Source organism: Megascapheus bottae, chromosome 11 (genome assembly GCF_031878675.1).
Source record: "Megascapheus bottae isolate mThoBot1 chromosome 11, mThoBot2.hap1, whole genome shotgun sequence".
Taxonomy (NCBI): domain Eukaryota; kingdom Metazoa; phylum Chordata; class Mammalia; order Rodentia; family Geomyidae; genus Megascapheus; species Megascapheus bottae.
In genome coordinates this window covers 44670699-44687539 of record NC_143519.1, presented here as the reverse complement: position 1 = coordinate 44687539, position 16841 = coordinate 44670699, and the positions used below count along the sequence as shown (strand labels likewise).

The window sequence follows — 16841 nt, the reverse complement described above, 5'->3', positions numbered from 1 at the left end:
AAAAAATGCATACAAGGGTCAGGAGCATGACCTAGTGGTAGGGTGCTTGCCTCGCATGCATGAATCCCTAGGTTTGATTCTTGGTACCACAAACACAGAAAAAGTAAGCTCAAGTGGTAGAGCACAAGCCTTGAGACAGCCCAAGGACAGTGCCCAGGCCCTCAGTTCAAGCCCCAGGACTGGCAAAAAAATATATTTAAAAAATGCATATAAAGTTTAACATCACTTTTGCTATGGAGCATCATTTAAAATGATTATGTAAAGTGGACCCTCAGTCCAGTGGAGCTGGCTCTGAGGCCCACACAGAATTGGTGAGTGAGGTACAGAGTGTGAAGCAAATAAGAGAGGAAATCAGGATCCTGGGACAGCAGAACCCAGGTGAAATAATTCCCTGAGCAAGGAAACCCCACCCTGAGTAGGCAAATAGAAGTGGTGTTAAGACCTCTTGGACAAAAGGGACTTGAAAGCATGGAGTCTCAGAATGGTGATACTGGGGAGAGAAGCTTCTTGGAATGGGCACCAAGTAGTCAGGGCTTGGTAGTAAAAGAGAAAGAATTGTGAGTGTTGGTAAAACAGAATAAAAGGTTGGATAAGCCCCAAAAGAAGGAATTATTAGTGGAAAGAAAAACAACCCACACTTCTTCCCTTCCCTCCCAGCCTCGTCATGAAGTCTGAGCTCTGTCTCTTGAGCATTTTTGCTCAAGAATAGCACTCTAGTACTTCAAGACACAGCTCCACACACATTTTTCTGGTTGTTAATTGGAAATGAGAGTCTCATGGACTTTTCTGCGTGGGCTGGCCTTGAACTGAGATCCTCAGATCTCAGCTTCCTGAGTAGCTAGGATTACAGGAACGAATCACTAGTACCTGGATCCCAGTTCTTATTAAAATGAGAAATGGGCTGCGAATGTAGCTTGGTAATAGAGTGTTTGTCTAACTAGCATGCATGAGGACCTGGGTTCAATACCTCGGTACTACATAAACAAAACATAAATAAAATTAATAGTCAATCTTTTAAAAACAAAAACAAAATAGGGTCAAAACATTTAACTACCAAGCTACAAAACTATAGTGCATTACCATAATCCGAGTTAAGTCCAAAATTTGCAGGGATAAAAAGCCACAGCTCAAAATTCAAAACACTAAAACAAAGGGACAAAAAGAGAAAGATGTGAAAATGAATTTAAGGAACTTGAGAAAATTTAAAAAAAGATGAAAAATCATTTTTAAAGCTAAACTCTAGGATACAGGAGGGAGAAATATTTGGTTGAATTACAAGTGCTGAAAAAAGACATTGAGACATATAAGAGAGAAGAAAAATAGAATTTTTTTTTTTTTTTGCCAGTCCTGGGCTTGAGCTCAAGACTTAAGTACTGTCCTTGGGCTTTCCTAAAGGCTATGTATGTGGTACCAAGGAATCAAACCCGGGTCTTCATCCATGCTAGGCAAGCACTCTACCACCAGGCCAAACTCCCAGCTCAGAATGTTTTTAATGATATAAACTCTACTTTGTCCTTGCTAAGCAGACACTCATCACTGAGCCACATCCCCAGCATAATAAAATTGTAATTCCTAAGAGGAAAAAAAGAACTATTTAATATCGTCATATTTAAATTTATACCCATAAACTTCCTGGAAATAAGAGAAGATTCAAAAATGTATCCGGATGAAAGCTCTGGCTGGTGTTGTCTCATTAATATAGTGCTTGTCTAGTATGCTCAAAGCCCTGGGTTTGATTCCCAGCTCTCTGACACATCCTTTCTCCTCCCCCCAATTTAAAAAAAAAAAAAAAAGACGCTTGTACTCAGAAAGACCCACTCTGAATTCAAGATAATGAAATTTTTATTCGGGGCTTCCAGCCTAAGGATGTTAACAGGATTCTTAGCAGTGACATATAGAACAAAACAGCCATGGAGCATGGCCAAAGTCTATGAAAATGTAAGCCATGTATTTTATAAGTATAACTCACTTTCAGGAAAAATGAAAATTATGATAAATCCCATTGAACTGTTTGCATGATAAAAAGTGCCAGAGCAAAGTAAATGACCAAATGTGGAAACATTTGGCCATATATAATGAACTAATTTCAATGAAAACAACTTGCTGAAAATCTACAAAGTATACTGGAACACTGTGTCGGAAATATGAAAAGACAGCTCATAGGAAAAAGAATACAGAGATATAATATTCTAGCTTCAGTCTTTGAGAGAAAAATACCAATCTAGAAATGTTAAAGAATTAAGATTATTCGAGAGCATTTCTCACTAATGTCCAAAAGCTATGCAGTATATGCTTTGCTTATAGGGATCCCTTTAGTAACTACAAACTGCATGGGAAGGAATTTGGCCACCATATTTCTCCTTAGGCACAGCATTTAATTTTTAGAAATCTGTTCTTAAAACATGCACTGTGAGGTACCGGGAGTTTGGCCTAGTGGTAGTGCTTGCCTAGCATGCACGAAGACTCAGGTTCGATTCCTTGGTACCACATACATAGAAAAAAAAGGTAGAAGTGGTGCTGAGGCTCAAGTAGTAGAGCTCTAGCCTTGAAAAAGTCCAAGGACAGTGGTCAGGCTCCAAGCTCACGCCTAGGACTGGGCAAAAAAAAAAAAAAAAAAAAATGGACTAGGGTTTTGGCCATGTAATTAATTAGATCAAAGTATCTGTACTGTATTTACAATTTCAAATTGTAATTTCCTATGTTTATTAATAAAGTGTCACTTTGCCATGTGGTTTATTAAAAAATGTACAGTCCCTTAAAAAAAATGCACTGAAGGAGCCAGGTGCAGTGGCTCATGCCTGTAATACTAGCTACTCAGGAGGCTGAGATGTGAGGATCTTTGTTCATAAGCCAGCCCGGGCACTAAAGTCCATGAGACTCTTATCTCCAATTAACTACTAGAAAACCAGAAGTGGCTCTGTGGCTCAAGGGGTAGGGTGGTATCCATGAGCTACAGAGCTCAAGGACAGCATCCAGGCCCAGAGTTTAAGCCCCATGACCAACAAAATAAATAAATAAAATAAAATAAATTTTAAATGCACTGAGCAGCAGGGAATGTGTCTTACTTAGTAGCAGAGTTCTTGTCTAGCATGAATTTCAATGTGTTCAATTCCTTGGTACCACATAATCAAACAAATAAATTAATGTTTTAAAATGCAGTCAAATTTTAAAAATTTATACAACTATTTAGCATCTTGGTAACAACCACACAAGAAAAAGAACTAATCAAGTTAGAACATAGACTATATCTTCTTGCTATGATATGTTCAGCAATCTTTGGGTATATTACTGTTCGGAAAGAATTTTATTAGACACAGTAAATGCAAGATATCAGTAATTGTTGGATAAAATCCACAAGTTTATCAAGGCTAACCTTAAGAAAATTTAATGTGAAAAGTCCTTTGACAGATTGAAAACAAAGAAAATGAAGTACTGAATTACACAGAAGAGCTAATGTTTCTTGAGCTGGGTGTAATGTATATACTTGTAATCTCTTTACTTGGGAGGTGGAGGTTAAGAGGATTGAGAGTTCAAGACCACACTGGAGTACATAGTGAGATACTGTCTCAACAAGAGAGCAATGGAGGGAAGAAAGGAAGGAAAAGGACATGAGGACAGAAAAAGTGATTTTTTACATTGCCAGCATTGTTTGAGCTATGTATTTATGAATATATGTCATATGTATACATGTGGTAAATTCACTTTTTTAAATTGTCACAATAAGACCCATGGTATTTTCCCAAGATTCAAAAAAAAATTTTTTTTTGGCCAGTCCTGGGGATTGAACTCAGTGCCTGAGCACTGTCCTTGGGTTTTCTCAAGGCTAGTGATCTACCACTGGAGCCACAGCACCACTTCTGGCTTTTTCTATGTATGTGGTACTGAGAAATTAAACTTGAGTCTTAATACATGCCAGGCAAGCACTCTTGAGAATCAAAGTTTCTTTTTCATTGTTGTTGTTGGTCATAGGGATGGGTACTGTCCATGAGCTCTTCATCTCAAAGCTAGCACTCGACCATGTTGAGCCATAGTGCCACTTGTGGTTTTCTGGTGGGAGATGAATTTCAGAGAATTCGTGATAGGGCTGGCTTTTAAGCTGCTATCCTCAGATCTCAGTAGCTAGGGTTACAGGCATGAGCCACCAGTGTCCAGCAGATTCAGTTTTTTTGTTTGTTTGTTTGTTTGTTTGTTTGTTTTGGTCAGTCATGGGGCTTGAACTCTGGGCCTGGGAGCTGTCACTGAGCTCTTCAGCTCAAGGCTACCGCCCTACCCTTGAGCCAAGCCCCACTTCCCATTTTCTAGAGGTTAATTGGAGATAAGAATCTCAGGTCCTTTTGTACCGGAGCTGACTTTGAACCACAATCCTCAGATCTCAGCCTCCTGAGTAACTAGGATTACAGGGGAAGCCACGGTGTCCAGCTTACAGATTCAGAGTTTTTAAAAGTAATTTTTGTCATATCCAGTTACTAATTAGGAAACTGAGATATAAATCCAGATCTTTGTGATTACAAAGCTTGAGCTTTTTCTTCTGTATCATTTCAGGACATCAGGTGCAAAGGGATCTATATAAACCTGTAGTTGCTGCTCACAAAATGAGGATGCAGACTCTGAATTGTTGGTTTAGATGTTCTTCATGCAAGAGCAACATACTGAAGGAGAGAAGTGTAAGTACTCCTTACTTACGATAGGAAAATAAGTACACATCTTTGTATTGATGTAGAAGATAAAAATACAAGATAGTCACAGTTAGAAAAATGTATGAACTACAAGTATGGCAGAAAAGAACAAAACAGGCATGGATTTTCATGAAGCTGTCAAAAGCTGAAAAAACTGCTAAGATTTCCTGTGTAGCACTTCAGGGCTCTTTTATGTTTTCTATTATAAAACAGTTAACATTTTACCAAACAAGGGCCGGGAGTTTGACCTAGTAGTGGAGTGCTTGCCTAGCATGCACGAAGACCCAGGTTCAATTCCTTGGTATCACATACATAGAAAAAAAAAAAGAAGTGGTGCTGAGGCTCAAGTGGTTGAGCTGAAGCCCAGGACTGGCCAAAAAAAAAAAAAAAAGAAAAAAAATTACCAAACATCTAATAGACAACATTTTTAATTTAGGAAAGGTTTTTCCCAACTTTTTTGCATAAGATAAAGTACTAGATTAAGTAAGTTGTCTCCTGGTAGAGATGGAATCTATTGGAGATTTCAGAACTGTTAGATCATTCATATATTTACTTATTTACGTATTTTTTTATTCAGCTCAGTGCAGTGCTGTCCTTTGAAAGATTTATCCCATTTGTAGCTGGAGTAGGAGCGTTTTCTTGTTTTTATATATCTATAGTTGATTTTGATGGATAATCAAATTTGTTGATTCTCTGCTAACAGTGAGACAATATATTGGATTCACTATTAAATCTTCTTGTTATCAGATGCTATGTTGATCACTGATTTCAATAAAACTGAGAACACTGGAACAAAGTTGCAAATGATACAAGACTTCTAAGGTAAGATAACATTGGTCAAAGTCAAGATTCCTCTTTCTTTGACAAATTTACTAGACTATATGGAACATGATTTTTACAGAATAATAGACTTATGTTTGTAGCCTAATTTTATAGAAGAAATCTTACATCTTTCCTCTTATCAAACATGATTAAATAGTATATTTGGTATAAAAAATATCCATTAAAGTGATTGCCTTTTTTAAGCCAGTTAAAAAATGAAGGAATGAGGGGGTAAATACAGTAGTTAATTTTACAGAAGGTGATATATAAGTATTCTTTACATAATCACATGTACGAAGCATGTGCTTTGCTGTATCTCCAGCCTAAGTACTTGTTTTGTTGTTTTTGTAGTTTTTTCTCTGCTTAATTAATTTGAGATTCATCCATGTTGTCATATATATAAATAGCTTATTCCTTTTTTAGTTATATTACAATTTCTTTTTTGTCAGTTGTGGGGCTTGAAGTTAGGGCCTGAGTGCCATCCCTGAGCTTTTTTACTCAAGCCTGGCAGTCTACCACTTAGCCCTACAATGCTACTTCCAGTTTTCTGGTAGTTAATTAGAAATAAGAGTTTCACAGACTTTCTTGCCTGATCTGGCTTCAAACCTCCAGACCTAGCCTCTTGAATAGCTAGGATTGAAAAGTGTGAGCCACTGGTGCCTGGTTACAATTTGTTTTTCAATGTACTTGTGGATTAAAATAGTTGTTTTCAGTTTTAAGCTAGTATAGATAAAGATACTTCAGGTATTCACATATGTAGGTCTTCATGGGGCTGTTTCTTATCTCTTGGTTAAATTCTTAGTATTGAAATGGCTATGTCACATGGATAAGATTAAACCTTGATTATCCGCTGAATTGGGTGGAGAAATATCTAGAAGTTTAGTAAAACATACCCATGTTATGAAGGCATTTGCCGAGGACATTGATTAAGTTGGGACAGAAGATGTAGTAGTTACATTCAAGATGTAAGTGACACTATTTCATAGGCTGAGTGCTTGAATGGATTAAAAGGAAGAGAATGAGGCCAAATGGCTCAAGCTTTCTCCCTCTGCTTCCTGAGTGCTATGAGTTGAAGAGCTTTCCTTTATCATACCCTTCTTCCATGACATTCTGCCTTGCCTCAGATCCAGAACAATGGATCCAATTAACCTAGAACTGAAATCTGTAAAGTTGTCAACCAAAACAAGAATTTCCTATTTCAGATATTTGCCAGTGATTTAAAAAAAAATCTAATACAGAAGACTGGTAGCAGAGTAATGTAGTAATCGTTTTGATTGTTTATGACATATGATGTAGAAGTGTATGGATTTGGGTTTTATTGGAGAGGAACTGGGAAAAATCTAGAGATGCAGACTAGGGAATTCCTGGAGCAATGCAAACTCAATGCATGATTCTGGTGTAAGCTCAGAAGGCTAGAAAATTGATAGACAAGAATATAGACAATGAACACTGCTCATAAGATTTCAGATGGGAACTGGGAAATCTATTGGGAATTGAACTAGAAGCAATTTGTTTTACATTGTGGTAAAGAATTTGTTTACATTTTGTTCATGCCCTGAGACTATATACAAGTAAGTTGTAAAACTGATAGGCTCAGGAAATTTAAAAGCAGCCCAGTGTTCAGGCATGATCACTGCTAGCTGCCTTTAGTAAGCTTTGCAGTGAAAACTAAGAATAAAAAGAAGAGCAAAAGAACTGAAAAACCTGGACATTTTGTCAGAAAAGGAGCATATTTAGAATTGAGGCCAAGGAAAACATGGCTGCTACAGAGGGTAGGGCCAATAAATAGAAGTGATTTGCACTGGGCCTCTAAGGAAAGATGCTTTTGAAGGCATCTCAGGAATTGGCCTGGCCTAACTTATAGAAGGCAAAAGGGGGTAAAAGTAATGCTGTATAACAATTCTGTTCAAATCTTGCTATACTAATTTCCCGTTGTTTTATTATCTACCTAATTTGCGTTTGTGTTGGTTATACTTTAAATTCATTTTACAACTGAAAAAGGTTTGAGGGGGCCAGGAATGTTGCCTAGTGGTAGAGTGTTTGCCTAGCAAGGGTTCAACTCCTTGGTACCATATACACAGAAAAAGCTGGAAGTGGTGCTGTGGCTCATGCTTGTAATCCTAGCTACTCAGGAGGCTGAGATCTGAGATCACATTCAAATCCAGCCTAGGCAGAAAGGTCTGTGAGATTTGTCTCTAATTAACCATCAGAAAACTGAAAGTTGAGCTGTAGCTCAAAGTGATAGAACACTAGCTTTGAGCAAAATTGCTCAAGCACAGTGCCCAGGCCCAGAGTTTAAGCTCCACAACTGACCAAAAAAAAGCAAGTTAGTATACTCAGACATTCTCAAAATATTTTACCTGCCTTTAATTTTTAATCTTCTTTTGAACTGATAATTAGTATATATGAGGTACTATGTAATGTTTTACTATATGTACATATTAATGAAGTTTTCAGTATTAAATAGCCTTATTTTTAGTTTTATGGAAATTATAAATAATAGTACTGATTTTCCACACATTGTACAACCAGTTAATTAACTACATATTAGCACGTTTAATAGTAAAATATCAACACATTAATGAAAACTGAAATTTTATTGAGATTTTCTTGGTACAGGATACGATCCTCTCTCCTTGAAATGATTTTGTCAACCAAACCATAGATTTATTTATAATGACAGTTATAATACATATCTGTTAGAGGGTCCAGCTGATTACTTGGGAAGACTCATGGGAGTTGTTTAATTTTTCAGTACATAAGGCAGTGATCTCACCTAACTGAACATATCCAGCATTTAGCTGACTGTCTTGTACTTAATAACCCACGATAGAAGTGGCATTGACTTGTTCTTCAACTGAAGAATAGAGTTTCTTTTGGTTTTGCCTTTATTGTGAGTATTTCAAGTGTTCCTAACTTGGAAGAAAGGAAGAGACAATCTCTCATTTGATGTGGAAAAAAATGCACTCTTTTTAAAAAATTATTTTTTTAAATTTTTTATTGTAATTAATAAAAGGGTTACATGATATTTGCCAGATAGAAGGTGCATTAATTCACATACATTAATACCCTTTCACATTTCTTGGTACCCATTACCCTCCCCCCCAAAAAAAATTGTTATAAAGCTGATGTACAGAGTGGTTCAGTTGCATAAGTCAGATAAAGAATGCATTTCGCCAGCACGGTGGCTCATGCCTGTAATCCTAGCTACTCAGGAGGCTGAGATCTGAGGATCATGGTTCAAAGCTAGCCTGGGCACTAAAGACCGAGAGATTCTTATCTTCAATTAACCTCTAGAAAACAGGAAATGGAGCTGTGGCTGAAGGGGTAGGGTGGTAGCCTTGAGCTGAAAAGAGCTCAGACAGTGCCCAGGCCTAGAGGTCAAGCCCCACAACCCACCCCCTCCCCCCAAAAAATTCCTTTTTGAACAATGTCACCCCTTTCCTCATTCTCTCCCAGTTTTTCCTTCCTGACCCCACCCGTGAGTTATAAAGCTGTAAAGTCTATTTTCAACAATGTCTAGTATCACTGCTGCATTTGTTCATCCTTTGTCCCACCCTATTTGTGCCTGCCTTACCTCCTAAAGATAGATAAATGAACAAACAAAACAAAAACAGCAATGAAGATTTTCTTACCAGTTAAACAACCTTTGCCTGTTAAGTTGATTGCCTGAATTTTCTGCAGCAGTCCACTAGAGGGAGAGTTTTCCACATATCCAGCAAAAAGCTTCATAATAGACCTCTGAAACTTCAAGTGCCCTGTGTGTAAATCGGTTAAAATAAATTTGATTTGGGGTTAGGAAAAGATAAAGAGTGACAATAACATAACTCATGATTATTTAAGATGTATCTTACAGATCCTATCTTCTTGTGAGATATTTCAGATCTGGCAAAGGAGTTTGCTGTTTGGTCAGCTGAACCTGATCTCCACAGAGAAGAAATATTAGTTTTATTGTTTGCTGGTTTGCCTTTTGGCCCAAATGTCGTATATCCATGGTTAAAGCCTGAAAAATTTAAACAGCTATGAGTGATTAGGACTATATTATAAGCACTGAACCTTTTTATTTTATTTTTTTTTCCCCTTGAATTCTGGGCCTGGACACTGTCCTTGAGCTCTTCAGCTCAAGGCTACCACCCTACTCCTTGAGCCACAGCCCCACTTCTGGTTTTCTAGTGGTTAATTGGAGATAGAGTCTCGTAGACCTAGTGCCCGGGCTGGCTTTGAACCAAGATCCTCAGATCTCAGCCTCCTGAGTAGCTAGGATTACAGGTGTGAACCACCACACCTGGCTGAATCATGTTTTTGTTCATTGGAGCATTTGTTTCCTTTTTTTCATTTAGACAAACACATGTGTCTGTATTTACCTGGAACAGAAATCTGCACTAAACTGTTAAGGGTTAATACTGAGGAGTGGAATTAGTAATAAAGAAGGAAGGGATTAATATCAAAAATTTTTTAAGGATCATTTACTTTAAAATTTAAAGCCAAAAGGTATTTTTTAAAAATCAATAGTATTTGTAAGTTCACTAGTTTGTGTTTTATGTATAAAACAAGATGCTTATTCTGTTTATTTAAAAAGTATGGTTTTCTATGAATTAAAGTACTGTAATTATCCCATGCTCCATCATGTTTTATGTTATTAATTATGATAAAGTTTTTTTTTACCATAAAACACGTAATTGGATTATGGAACTACATAGAACATCATCATGTGTAAGAGCTTGGATTTGATCCCTCACCTTGCAAAAACTAGTGTTAGTATGAATAACAGAGTTCACTATAATCACTATGCTAAGTCTTTACCGATTCTTTTTATCCAGTAAATTCTCAAAATAAGTCTTATTGCAAATGCCACATGCTTGGCTGCTATTTATTTTGCCAGTCCTGGGCTTGCACTCAGGACCTCAACACTGTCCTTGGGTATTCTCAAGGCTAGCGCTCTACCACTTTAGCCACACCACCACTTCTGGCTTTTTCTATGTATGTGGTACCAAGGAATTAAACCTAGGACTTTGTGCCTACTAAGCACTCTACCACTTGCCATGCTCCTGGCTGCTTGACTGCCATTTATGATTTGGGTTAAATCTGTAAACTAAATCCTACCTAAAGTAGTTCCACTAATGACAAGCTTTCTTACCTCACAGAAAGAAATATTTTGGGAATAATTTCCCTTGACATTTATAACTCAAGGCTTTTTCTATGCTCTTAGATCCTGAGTTTCTTCTTGGCTCCATAGCCAATAGGTCATACTTTAAAAGGTTATACTAATAATGTGATTTTCCAACATAAAACTTTTGTATAGTTCTGATTTTAACAAAAGTAGAAAAGTTAAAGTTTGAAGAAAACTTGGAAAATTAAAATGACATGCCTTATAAATAGTGTGTCCATTCTAACAAGGTAGGGATTGTTTTATTAAAAGGTATCTTGTGTTCTTAACCAATTCCAGCAAAAAGTGCCAACTGAGGGAGAAAATAGCTCAGAGATCCAGCAGAAAAGGTCAGGGAAGTAAGAAAACTGTTAGTGTCCTCTTGTATTTATAGCACTGAGCCATTCTGGTGTTCATGATGCTGGTTCTGTTGTACCTCAGTGTTCAGTTAGTGTTGTTATATTGTTTGGACACAGAAGTGGAATTGTAACATATTTTGGAATCTGTGAGTTTTACCTTTTGACTTTTGTTATTATATCGGTGTTTTGTGTTTTTTTGTGCTGGTACTAAGGCTTGTACTTGGAACTCTGTGCTCTCAATTGGCTTTTTTGTCCAGGGCCTTAGTGCTCTCCCATTTGAGCCAACCTAAAGTTCTTGCCTTTTTTTTTTCTTTATGGTTAATTGGAGCTTAAGAGTCTCAAGGATTTGTCTGCCTAGATTGGCTCTGAACTATGATTCAAAGATCTAAGCCTCCTGAATAGCTAAGATCACAGTCTTGGGTCTATGAAAGCATTGAGTGCTCAAGAATCTTGGTCTCTTATCTTCTCAGTTCAAATGTTCCTCATTCTATCCCAATAAATCTACTAAGAGTTTAACATTGAAAGAAAAAACCAGAACAAGCAAACAAATGCCCTTTTCATTGCATGCTGTCTTCCCCTTCTTATCTAACACTTGGAAACATTAATAGATGCCTATGCCTCTTTTACCTTATTCGTGACCTCTGTAATAGTAAATTTGCTCTGACCTAGTTGGTGTAGCAAGTATTATGTCATTCACCCTCTCATTCTGGAAATCTAGCCACATTCCTGGGACAGAAGCAATATTACCATTTCCCAGAGGTCTAGCCTGGAATCCTTTGCCTGATTCATTCTTTCCTGTATAGTTGCAAACTCTGATACTCATTTTATTTACTTTGTGTCAGTCCTGGGTCTTTAACTTAGAGCTTGGGCATTGTCCTTGTGCTTTTTTGCTTAAGGCACTCTACCCCTTGAGCTACATCTCCATTTCTGGCTTTTTTTGGTGGTGGTGGTGGCGGTGGTGGTGGTGGTGGTGGTAGTGGTGGTGGTGGTGGTGGTGTGTGTTTAATAGGACATAAGAGTCTCCTAAACTCTCCTGCCTCCACTGGCTTCCATCCAAGATCCTCAGATTTCAGCCGTCTGAGTAGCTAGGATTACAGGCATGAGCCATTGGTGCCCAGCTCTACTTTTATGGTACTTAGCTGGAAATAAGAGTCGCATGGACTTTTCCTGCCTGGGTTAGTTTTGAATGGAAATTCTCAGATTTTAGCCTCCTGCGTAGCTAGGATTATAGGCATGAGCCCCCAGCATTCCGCTAGTTCTGGTACTCTTTAATTATCAGAATTTAGAGAATACAAATTTTTTTAAAGGTTTTTTTTTTGTTGTTGTTGTTGTTGTTGGCCTAAACAGTTCTCTGCAGGTCACCTTTCCCCTAGTACCTTTGCTTTGTAAGAATTGAAAGACGGTCTTAAATAATGGATTACTGGCCTAAACAGGTAGGATCTGGACAATGCTTTCTAGCATTAGTTGTTGACCACTTCTTTTTTATGTTTGTTTGTTTGTTTGCTTGCTTGCTTGCTTGTTTGCCTGTCCTGGGGCTTAAACTCAGGGCCTGGGCACTGTTCTTGAGCTTTCTCAAGGTAATGCCCTACCACTTGAACCATAGTACCAGCTTTTTCTATATATGTAGTACCGAGGAATAAAACCCAGGGCTTTGTGCATGCTAGGCAAGCACTCTACCACTAGGCCACACTCCTGGCCCTGTTGACCACTTTTTTTTTTTTGCCAGGCCTGGGGCATGAATTCATGGTTGGGCATGGTCCTTGGACACTTTTTTTGGGGGGGGGGCTCAAGGTTAGCACTCTGCCACCTGAGCCACAGCTCCACTTATGGCTTTTTCTGTGTATGTGGGACTGAGGAATCGAACCCAGGGCTTCATGCATGCTAGGTAAGCATTCTACCACTAGGCCATGCTCCCTTGACCATTAGAAGTCTGGGTTATGATCATATGATCATAGTGATAGAGCAATTCCTATTTCTCCTTTTCCTCTCTAACCACGATATTTTTAGTCATCATTTTTTTCTCAGACCACCCTGGCTATGCTTGCCTAAATCCAACTGGTTGAAGGAAAGATGCACACATACATAAATGTGTGTATACATTCACAGGTGTGCATGCCCGGGCACACACACACACACACACACACACACACACACACACTCTCCCAGATAACATCTGGTACCACCACTCTTTTCTCCTTCAGCCCTAGTTCTGTATGTTTAATAGCCTATGGGAGTCCATGTCCACAAGTCTTGCTGGCACCTCAGACTTCCTATAAAGCAACTGGTTATATTTTGTAAAATTTCTATTTCTAGGGCCGGGAGTTTGGCTTAGTGGTAGAGTGCTTGCCTAGCATGCACGAACGAAGTCCTGGGTACCACATACACAATTCCTTGGTACCACATACACAGAAAAATCTGGAAGTGGTAAAGTCCTAGCCTTGGGAAAGCAGGCCAGTGCTCAGGCCCTGAGTTCAAGCCCCAGGACTGGCAAAAAAAAAAAAAAGTATTATCTTTAAATTGCCTTAATTACTATCCACATTTATTAAGTTGCCAAGTGTAATCTCTTATGTTTATATTGTCCTCTCTTTTGCCTACAAATTAATTACCTCATTACCTTAATGTTAAGGCTCTCCATAATCTGACCCTAGCCTGCTTTACTTATTTTTTCAGTACTATCATTAAAATGATTGTACTGTAATACCTCCTGCCACTTCCTCCCAGGCATACCAGGATAACTGTCGATCTGATAAAGAACACTCCTCCAGGATTATCCTGTCTGTATTTGTTTGGAAGAAGAGGTTAGCTGGACGCAGTTAGCCTAGGGCTTTGAGTAATTGGACAGAAGCCTGTGGGAGGCAAATTACAACAGTAATTTTTAGCTTTGATTAAAAGACAAAAGGCAAAGGAATTAAAAACCAAGAATTTAAGGCCTTTATATTGTCAAAGAAATCCAAGCTTGAGAAACTGTGACATTCCTTTCTTTTGCAACTCTGGATCTAAAACTAACCATAAAACTAGTTCACTTATTTAGCAGGAAAGATCCCAGACAGGAACTGTAACAGGCAACTTAAAAAATACTTTTTGAGGGCTGGGAGTGTGGACTAGTTGTAGTGCCTGCCTAGAATGCACAAAGCCCTAAGTTCGATTCCTTAGTACCACATACACAGAAAAAGCTGAAAATGGTGTTGTGGCTCAAGTGGTAGAGTGCTAGCCTTGAGAAAGCCCAAGAACAGTGCCCAGGCCCTGAGTTCAAGCCCCAAGACTGGCAAAAATAGTAATAAATATTTTGGGGGGGGTTTCTGTGAATTAAGTGAATGTCCCCTCATTTTGTATCTATATCCTATGATCTGAGCCGTTCTCTGCTGTAGTCAACTTTGTCATCCAGAAAGACTAGATTCTGATAACCATCTTGTGTGGAAGGCAAATTGCCTCTCAAACAAGTGGTGTCCTCTTTATTATCTTAAAACAAACAGCTAAGATTGGAGTAGCTGTCCGGGCTTTGGGGGGCAGGGGTTCCCCGACTCCCAGGAAGAGACCAGGTCCCTCTGCTGACGGGCCCACGGTTTCCAAGTTTGCAGACCACTCTTCTGGAAAGAACTGACCTGGCCCATGGGAAACCTTGGTGTACTCTGTCTGTGGATCTCCAGGGTCATGCTATGGTGAAAAATGTTTCCAAAAGGCAAGAAACGGTAGAGTAGCAGCAGTTCCCAAAGCAGTAAAATCGGTACGAAGAGCAAGTCTGTAGATTCCAGCCTCGGGGGTCTGTCCTAGTCCAGCACTGTCGCCAGCCTTGACACCGATCCACCAAAAGTTCTGGTCAAAGCAACAATAATTCCGATACCTGTGCAGAATTTCGAATAAAGTATGTTGGTGCGATTGAGAAACTGAAAGTCTCTGAGGCAAAAGTCTTGAAGGACCACTAGACCTGATAAATTATATAGATGTTGCCCAGCAAGATGGAAAGCTGCCTTTCATTCCTCGGGAGGAAGAATTCATTATGGGAGTTTCCAAGGAAAGTATGGTATAAAAATGTCCACATTGGATCAATATGACATTTTGCACAGGCATGCTCTGCACTTAATTATCCGGATGGTGTGCTATGATGACTGTGGCCTGGGCGCAGGCAAAAGCCTACTGCCCTCAAGACTACGGATGCAAGCAACCAGGAGTACAGCCTGTGGGTTTACCAGTGCAGCAGCCTAGAAAAAGCTCAGGCAATCTGCAGGGTGTTCTCCGCTGCTTTTGACTCCGTGCTAACCTCCGAGAAGTCCTGAACTCTGCATCAAGGGGAAGCCAACTTCATCAAAGGCCAGCTATTTTCTAAGTCATCTGTTCTCAGTCTGATTGCTGAACTGCTATGGGAATAGGAAGTAACACTCTAATTCCATGCTCTGAAATCTTCATTATTCTTTACATTAAAATGTGTCTGAGATCTGAGAATCGCAGTTCAAAGCCAGCCCAGACAGGAAAGTCCATGAGACTTTTATCTCCAATTAACCACTAGAAAACCAGAAGTGGGGCTAGTCTCAGGTTACTGGTAGAATGCTAGCCTTGAGCTGAAGAGCTCTGGAGCAGCACCCAGGCCCAGAGTTCAAGCTCCATGATCAACGACAACAACAAAAAGTGTCAGATTAGATGGCAAACTTTCAATGAATCCTGGACTTTGTGGGATAAGAAGAAACTGCAGACATGCTTAACATAGAAGCCAGTGCCACAGACATTCACTGAGCAGCAACATTAGGATGGAAACTACCACGTGACCTCTAGTGACAGGGCCACTGGCTTGGAACTGAGGGCAAGCAGATTTGGAACCAGAGACCCTGGTTTCTTTCAGTCAGAACTGTAACATTGTTACTTATGATGCTAGAAAATACCTATTCAGGGGCCAGGAGTTTGGCCTAGTAGCAGAGTGCTTGCCTAGCATGCACAAAGCCATGGACTTGATTCCTTGGTTACCGCATATACAGAAAAAACCAGAAGTGGTTGTGGCCCAAGTGGTAGAGCACTAGCCTTGAGAAAGCTCAAGGATAGTGCCCAGGCCCTGAGTTCAAGTCCCAAGACTGGCAAAAAACCAGAAAAACCTCTTCAGAACTGTCAGTGGAACCTGCCAGAAAATCAGTGTTACTGGGTGCTGGTGGCTCATACCTGTAATCCTACCTACTCAGGAGATCTGAGAAGCCAGCCCACCAGGAAAATCCATGACACTCTTATCTCATTAATCACCAGAAAACCAGAAGTGGTGCTGTGGCTCAAAGTAGTAGAGTGTTAGCCTTGAGCAGAAAAGGTCAGGGACAGTGTTCAGGCCCTGAGTTCAAGCTCCACAACTGACAAAACAAAACTACAGTGTTTATGTCAGAGATAAGATCACTGCTTATGTTAAAGTATTTGAAGGATCCAATGGGTAGTATGCTAGTATACTTATTTTTGACAAAAGGGCCTGTAATATCTAATATTTTAAGGATGAAAAACATTAAAAGTAAAACCATGTCCATCTAAAAGTACTTTCTTTTTTTCCAGTCAAATGACTAGTTAACAAGAGTAAGCTTATTAAACATGGTTTAATTATAAATCACTGCATTAAGGACAATGAAAATTAGAATCGATTTAGGTTATGCAATATATACAGTTGTACTGCGATATACCAAAGTGATCAGGTGAATGGACTGAATATCATACATCTCAAAATAGCATTCTAGGCTGCAGCCTGTTCTCCACCCTTGACCCATCACACAGGGGCACAGGTAGACTGTTCTGCGCACCCTTTCTAAGTTGTCATTCCTCCAGGTAAGCTGATGAAAGCTGCGCACAAAATGCCAGAACCCAGCAGCTGAAGGTCAG

General features: G+C 39.2%; 1 protein-coding gene and 1 pseudogene across 6 annotated transcripts in view; both read left to right on the top strand.

The window, feature by feature from the left end:
• The window catches only part of Cab39l (calcium binding protein 39 like), a 101318-nt gene that overhangs the window by 5637 nt on the left and 78840 nt on the right, over positions 1–16841 (top strand). For all 6 annotated transcript variants that reach the window (XM_090342169.1, XM_090342167.1, XM_090342172.1 and 3 more), the window contains 2 exons: positions 4543–4664; positions 5424–5498. The gene's annotated coding sequence lies outside the window, so the exon portion shown is untranslated. The remainder of the gene's footprint in view (positions 1–4542; positions 4665–5423; positions 5499–16841) is intronic.
• Positions 14670–15277, top strand: LOC150056987 (integrin beta-1-binding protein 1 pseudogene; annotated as a pseudogene).